This window comes from Triticum aestivum, chromosome 3A (assembly GCF_018294505.1).
Source record: "Triticum aestivum cultivar Chinese Spring chromosome 3A, IWGSC CS RefSeq v2.1, whole genome shotgun sequence".
NCBI lineage: Eukaryota > Viridiplantae > Streptophyta > Magnoliopsida > Poales > Poaceae > Triticum > Triticum aestivum.
In genome coordinates, this window is record NC_057800.1 from 178,717,553 (window position 1) to 178,725,143 (window position 7,591).

Here is a 7,591-nt window from a genome sequence, read left to right on the forward strand (position 1 = left end):
TTCACATGGTGGAGTAAAATGTTCATATATGATGGAAGATCAAAATGTACGATTACATCAATTATAAACCGCAAGGTCACCTAACAATATATTCGAATTCAACATAACGTGGATTCAAAAATTGAAATTCGAGATCATGGCATCTGTAATCATATAAAAAGGGACATTACTCTTTCTTTGGTGGGAATTGATTTGTTTTTTGTTGTTGTTGAGGGAAGTGCGAATCAATTTGGTACTGTGCAGGGTAATCTTGTTCTCCCGATTTTTTTACATTTTTCTTGTAGTTTTTTCAATGGCATCTATAGCAATATAGTAAAAGGGGACATGAATCTCTTTTGTCTTGTATGAATTGTTTTTTTACACGTTAAGTTTGTTCTGCCGAACAAGGAATCCACACCTTGTTATCCCGAAATTTTCAAGCTCGAGTATCTTTTGTCTCACCTGCTTTGAAACTCCCGCTTCTTCAACCCGAGCCGCGCCTTGTTATCCTAAAATTTGGACGCGCACGAGAACTCCCTCCTCATCCGAAATCGCTCCCGCAGCCCAGACACGCGAAATCCCCCTTCTACCCCTGAGCCGAAAATGAAGCTGCACGTCACGGTGTCAAAACCGGTGGGGGTACGCTGGTAACTTACCCTACATTTCAGACAAGCGCGTCCCTAAGCTTGGCTCCCCCCTCCCCCTTTGCCCCCCCATTCGTACACCGAGGCCGCCAAAACCCGCGAAACCCCATGCTCCTTCGTCGGCCTCCCGACCGCCGCCCAGCCGGAGACTCTTCCCCGACTACGTCGTCCACCGCAACAGCTTGACGTCCCTCATCCACCGCACCGGATGAGGATCCGTTGTCGATCTCGTCGTCCCGTTGAATCATCCGCCCCGTCCTCCACCTCCAAGGAGCTGCCCCGACGTTTGCCTCATCTATCGCACCACCTCAATCCCCACAGCGCCGTCTTAACCTGCCTCACCGAAACTGCAGCACCCTCACCAATTCCTCCGATGAAGCCGAGGCCAACTCGGCGCCACCAAGGAGGTCCTGCACTCACCGCTGCATTTTATCTTTTATTCGATCTCACGGGGCTGCCGGTGCTCGATACCGAGCAGACATGGCGTGTCTCCATCGATGACGCCGTCGCCGGCCACATCATCCACGGCGTCTCTCCCCCACGTCGTTGCTTCCCCAGCGGCAACTTCCACAATGGCACAAGCTGCAGCTGCTCTGGCTCACACTCACGCTGCGGCTCTGTTCTTGCTGTCGGTCGCAGTGCTGCACTGCCCCTACTTTCATTCATGCTGCTGCTCTGCTCTTGCTCTCGCTTGCGCTGCTGCTGCTGCTGCTACACTACCTCCGACAGCTACAAGAGTTGCTGTGTTAGCACCCGCTCGCGGTGCTACTGCATGACTTGCTCTCTGCTAGTGCGTTCCCTTCTCGAGCGTCTGCTGATTTAGATCACTGCTTCTCTGCTACTAGTGCTCGAATGCCCTAAACATCTATTGCAATGCTTTGTTACTAGTTCAATCAGTTTCGACAGTAAAATTCAGTTTCGACTGTGAAGTTCATTTTCTTGAGTTAAGTTCAGAGTGAACAGTACTTACAACATCTGTTGGAGCGGCTGTGGCGCGGCTGATGCGTTTTACATCTAGAACTTTTTGGTGATGTATTTTACATCATCTATTGCAGATGATATTAGGGTCCCACTTTAGATTAACATTGTATGTCTTGTCATGCTTCAGCCTCGTCGCCGTACACCTTAGCGGAGCTGCTCCAACGACGGAACCGTCCATCACAGTGGAGCAGTACCCTCGGCGCCGTTTCCAGAGGCCTCGGATCTTCTTCCCCGCCTCCGGCAGTCACACCAGCATCATCACCATCCTCCATGTCTAACCCAATGATGCCGAGGTCCACAAGGCTATGCCAAAGAGGTTGTACACTCGTCGCATCACTTTGTTTATCCATTCCTCTGTTCTTCCAATTCATGTGAGCCAAACACCCGGGTTGACTGAAATCCTATGTTTCCAAATGCTCTGTTTTGCACGTGCATTCCTATCCCATTCATGTGTTTTTCTTGTCCCTGCGTTTATAGAATCCTCCAATTCTAAGGAGCCCTTACAAATTTACTTCATTTTCAGATAGCCGTCAAAGAAAACTCTGTGTGTTATGTCCTGCTCCTGCCGTGCCGTCATCCACCCCACCAGAGGTGCACCATCGACAGAAGCGTTCACTGCAGCAGAGATCCCCCCTGCAGACTTCCTTTCACCGCCTCAGATCATCTTCCCCGTTGCCGGCAGCCATGCCAACTGCATTACCATCATCAACTGAGCAGATGAACCTGAGGACTACACAGTTCCGGAAGAGAGGTCGCGGTCTTTCGTGTTTGCTTATGTTATACATCGGTTATTATTACCTGCTACTTTATCGTTCAATCTTGAGTTTTGAATTGCCCATGGGTCTCATATCGAGCCAGCAACGAATAGTATGTGTCTACTATCTGGTTCATCTGGGGTCTTCTATGTGGTTCATGTTGGGTGGGCAAGAAACAATAGATGATCCATTGTCTATATTTTTAAACTGAAGCTATAATCTACCTGCTATCATTAGTTTTGGATCCATCCACTCGTTTGCTACCATCAGTCTTGATTTTTGCATGCACCCCTTAGGCCTTGCAAAATCAAACTATTTTTATTATGCATGTCACATATTGTACGCAATCCTACTGAACATGTAAAGAAAAAGAGAAGACCGTTGCGTGTGAATATAATGTCATGCAGACGCCGCTCCATGGTGGGCGAAGTGGCCCCCTCCTGCATTTCCAGATTGTATTCCAGAGGAAGATAACTATTCAGATGGAGATTCAGAAGGAGCCGACCATGCCTGTTTACCACCTGAGGTGTTTGCTCTAACCTGGCATGCTGATGTTGGTCATATCATGCATATGGCGCCTTGCATTGCTTACATTATACATCTTATATGTCATCAGCTTAGTTTAGATTTGCTTTGTGTGAATGCCACCTGTTTGGTTTCTACATCATACTCCCACCATTCCTAAATATTTGTCTTTTTAGAGATTTCAACAAGTGACTACATACGAAACAAAATGAGTGAATCTACACTCTAAAATATGTCTATATACATCCGTATGTGGTAGTCCATTTGAAATCTCTAAAAAGACAAATATTTAGGAACAGATGGAGTATATGGGAATTATGCAATGCCGTCTTCTTTAGCCAGGCATCATATACGTGAATCATGCAATGCCATCCTGTTTAGCCAGTCATCGTATATGTGAATTGTATCGTGCCATATTTTTTTCCATAATGTATTCCATTTGTCAACAATGTTTATACATTCATCTACTCTTCCTGTGCATCAGCCATTTGAGTCGGTCATGGGAAAATCTGGAGTGAAAACAAGGTCTTCTGAGCAGTCAGTGCTACATGTCGATGCAGATTTCTTGCTGGTTACAGATAGCTCCTCAAAGGAGGATTCAGAGAGAGATGACCAGTCGTATTCCCCCCGAGGTGCATGCTCTAACTTGGCTGGGTTATATTGCTCATATCATGCATATCGTGTCTTGCATTGCCATGCCATCTGCTTAGATTAGACATGCTTTGTGTGAATGCCTCCTGTTTGCTTTCTATATCAGATATGTGAATTATGCAATGCCATGTTTTTCAGCCAGTTATCATATATGTGAATTATGCACCGCCATGGAGCCAGGCATCATATATGTGAATTATCTCATCCATCTTTTTTCATTACGTATTCCATTTGTCGACAATCTGTGTATATAGAACTAATCTTCATGTGTATCAGCCATTTGAGCCAGTTATGGAAAAATATGGAGTGAAAACAAGGTCTTTAGAGCAGGCAATGGTACCTGTTGAAGCATATATCTCGATGGTTATAGGGAGATCCTCGGAGGAGGATTCAGAGACAGATGACCAGTCCTATATCCCACCTGAGGTGTATGCTCTAAGTTGCAATGTTTATATTTCCCATATGATGCATATGGTGTCTTGCATTGCTTAGTTTAGACATCATATGCACAATATTGAATTCTTTCTGCTTAGTTTAGAGATCATACATGTGAGTGTTAGCTGCTCAGTATATGAATCAATTATGTCAATTATATCATGCCATCTTGTATACTTAGACAACATGTACGTGAATTATTTCATCCCAACCTATTTTAGAAAGACATCATATAGTTTTGTCATGTCATCCTGTTTAGGTACTCATCATATGTTGAATTATGCCATTATATCCTATTAAGTTATCCATCATATATCTGCAACTGTGTCATGCTATCCTGTTTAGTTAGGCATCATATATGTGAAATTGTGTCATGCTGTCCTGTTTGGTTACACAACATATATGTGAATTACCACATCTGTCTATCATACAATGTCTGTATGTTCAATTTCTTTTCTTGTTTATCAGCCATTTGAATTGGAGGGGGTGATCGCAGTATCTAAGGGAGCAAAAACCCGTTCTTCACAAAAGACAGTTGAGGGAGTCCAGGATTAGGGGGTATCCGGACAGCCGGATTATATCCTTTGGCCGGACTGTTCGACAATGAAGATACACGATTGAAGACTTCGTCTCATGTCCGGATGGGACTCTACTTGGCGTGGAAGGCAAGCTAGGCAATACGGATATGTATATTTCCTCCTTTGTAACCGACCTTGTGTAACCCTAGCCCCCTCCGGTGTCTATATAAACCGGAGGGTTTTAGTCCGTAGGACACAATAACAGACAATCATACCATAGGCTAGCTTCTAGGGTTTAGCCTCTCTGATCTCGTGGTAGATCTACTCTTGTACTACCCATATCATCAATATTAATCAAGCAGGACGTAGGGTTTTATCTCCATCAAGAGGGCCCAAACCTGGGTAAAACATCGTGTCCCCTGCCTCCTATTACCATCCGCCTTAGACGCATAGTTCGGGACCCCCTACCCGAGATCCGCCGATTTTGACACCGACATTGGTGTTTTCGTTGAGAGCTCCACTGTGCCGTCGCCAAAAGGAAGGATGTCTCGTCTCGTCTTTAAAGACGGTACTACTGTTGGGGGAGCTTTGGCTGTCGGCCAAACTCTTCGGCTAGGCAGTTTCATCATGTTCGGCCGCCGCGCCGACGATGACTTCTCGAGTCATCGAAAACATCCTCCACATCAAATCGGCACTTGCCGAACAGATGGATCAAACGGAGCTCGCTTCTTTAAACGAGCTCTTGGATCACATCGCCGCCTTGGGAGTCGCTACGGACTATGATTGGATTGGGTTTAAACCCGATCAAAGGGAGATTATCTCTCCACCGGTCACCCATCATATTGAAGTGGTGGTGGAACAATGCGGCGACCTTTCCTCTATCTTGAGGACTAATTATGTCCGGATTCCTGAGCTCTCCGAGCCGGATGCCCGTTCACGGAAGGACAACATCCAATCCCTGAACTTAGAGTCAGGCAGCGGGCCAGATTATCGGGTAACACCCTGGAACCGGAACTTCTAAAATTGGAAACTCCTCGGCCCCTAGATCCTAGATCGGGTAGGGGTTCGGATTCAATTCCACCCACCCACCCAAACATAAGCGATCTTTCCAACATCAGACAAGAGCCCCATGAAATAGTACATCATTATTGGGCCAGATTCCTCCTTGTGTTGAACAAGGTTAAGGACTGTCGTGAGGAAGATGCAATCTCACTTTTCTGCAATAATTGCACGGACAAGGGGATCCTTAACGCCTTAAGTCGCCATGACATATCACGCTTTGCTGACTTGGCATCCATAGTACGAAAGTACTGTGCGATGGAAAGTGCCTGGAAAACCGAAACAAACTTTTGGGATAATCCGGCCCTAAATACGAACCCAGTCTGAAATAAAAGGGTGCTCTATCAAAAGACACCCGGGTCAACTACCAAAGAGCAAAAACCCTCTATAGGGCATGGAACCGTACTGGAGGGATGGCTCAATGGACCCTGCAAAATTCATAGTACAATGGATACAATGCCAATGCACAGCCTTAGAGCATGTTGGATACTCCGGTAGGTGGCCAAAAGTGGTGAGGATCTTCTTATCCCAAATGCCACAGAGCACCATCCCGTGGATAACAATACGGTGTTAACGGTCTTTGAGACATTTGCGTCAAATAATAGGCGCACGCGAACACTCGGCAGCATGGCCGAAATTTGCCACATAGCAGCAATAAATCCATGGAGTGACACGACTATTACCTTCAATGCCAGTGATGAACCTAAATTCCGAACAGCCCGAGCACCAGCCGCACTGGTCCTCAGTCCAATTGTGGACGGCTTTCGACTCACCAAGGTACTCATGGACGGCGGTAGCGGATTAAACCTCATCTATGAGGAAACCCTTCAAAAAATGGAAATAGACTGGAACCGCATCGAGCGAAGCACCACAACCTTTAGAGGAATAATTCCCAGTCGGGAAGCGCGCTGTACAGGCAAAATCACACTAGATGTGGTGTTCGGCATGCTGGAGAATTATAGGTCCGAAGAGATTACGTTCCAAGTGGCCCCGTTCAGTAGAGGTTACCACGCCCTGTTAGGGCGGGAGGCGTTCACAATCTTCCAAGCCATACCCCATTATGGGTACATGAAGCTCAAAATGCCGGGCCCAACGGAATTATCACTCTTGCTAGTGATCCGGACACAGCACTCCGCGCCGAAAACAAGACAGCCGCACTGGCCCTCGAGGCTTATCCGAAGCCCTAGCGGCTGAGGAACTGATTGCGCTGTGCTCCACAGTGAACAGGGACGATGTGATACTCGATAAGAGATCCAAGTCCACCTCCTTTAAACCGGTGGATGAAATAGTCAAATTCCAAGTCCATCCAACGGACCCTACAAAAACAGCTTCCATCGGGGCACAATTAAACCCTGACGTAGATGCCGCACTACGAGAGTTCCTATGCGAGAACTGGGACATTTTTGCCTGGCACCCTTCAGACATGCCAGGAATCCCACACAGGCTGGCCGAGCACAGCCTCAATATTCTAAAGGGATTCAAGCCGGTCAAGCAGGCTCTTCGGTGTTTCTCTGAACCTAAGAGACAAGCCATGGGAGAGGAACTAGCCAAGTTATTGGAGGCCAGATTCATTAGAGAAATAAAACACCAGGACTGGCTAGCAAACCTAGTGATGGTACCAAAGAAGGATAAATCCTGGCGCCTTTGTGTCGATTTCAAAGACCTCAATAAAGCTTGCCCAAAGGATCCCTTCCCCCTCCCCTGCATCAATCAAATTATCGATGCCACCGTAGGACACGAGTCATTCTGTTTCCTCGACACATACTCCGGTTACCACCAAATCAAGATGGCGGAGTCCGACCAAGCCGCAACGGCATTCATCACACCATACGGTCCCTTCTGTTTCGACACAATGCCTTTTGGGCTCAAAAATGCCGGCGCAACATATCAGCGCATGATTCAGATGTGTCTAGAGAAACAAATCGGCAAAATAGTAGAGGCATACATAGACGATGTGGTCGTCAAAACCAAGCACGTCGACTCTTTGGTAGAAGACTTGAGGCTCACATTCGACAACCTCTGAACATACGACATCAAGCTCAAT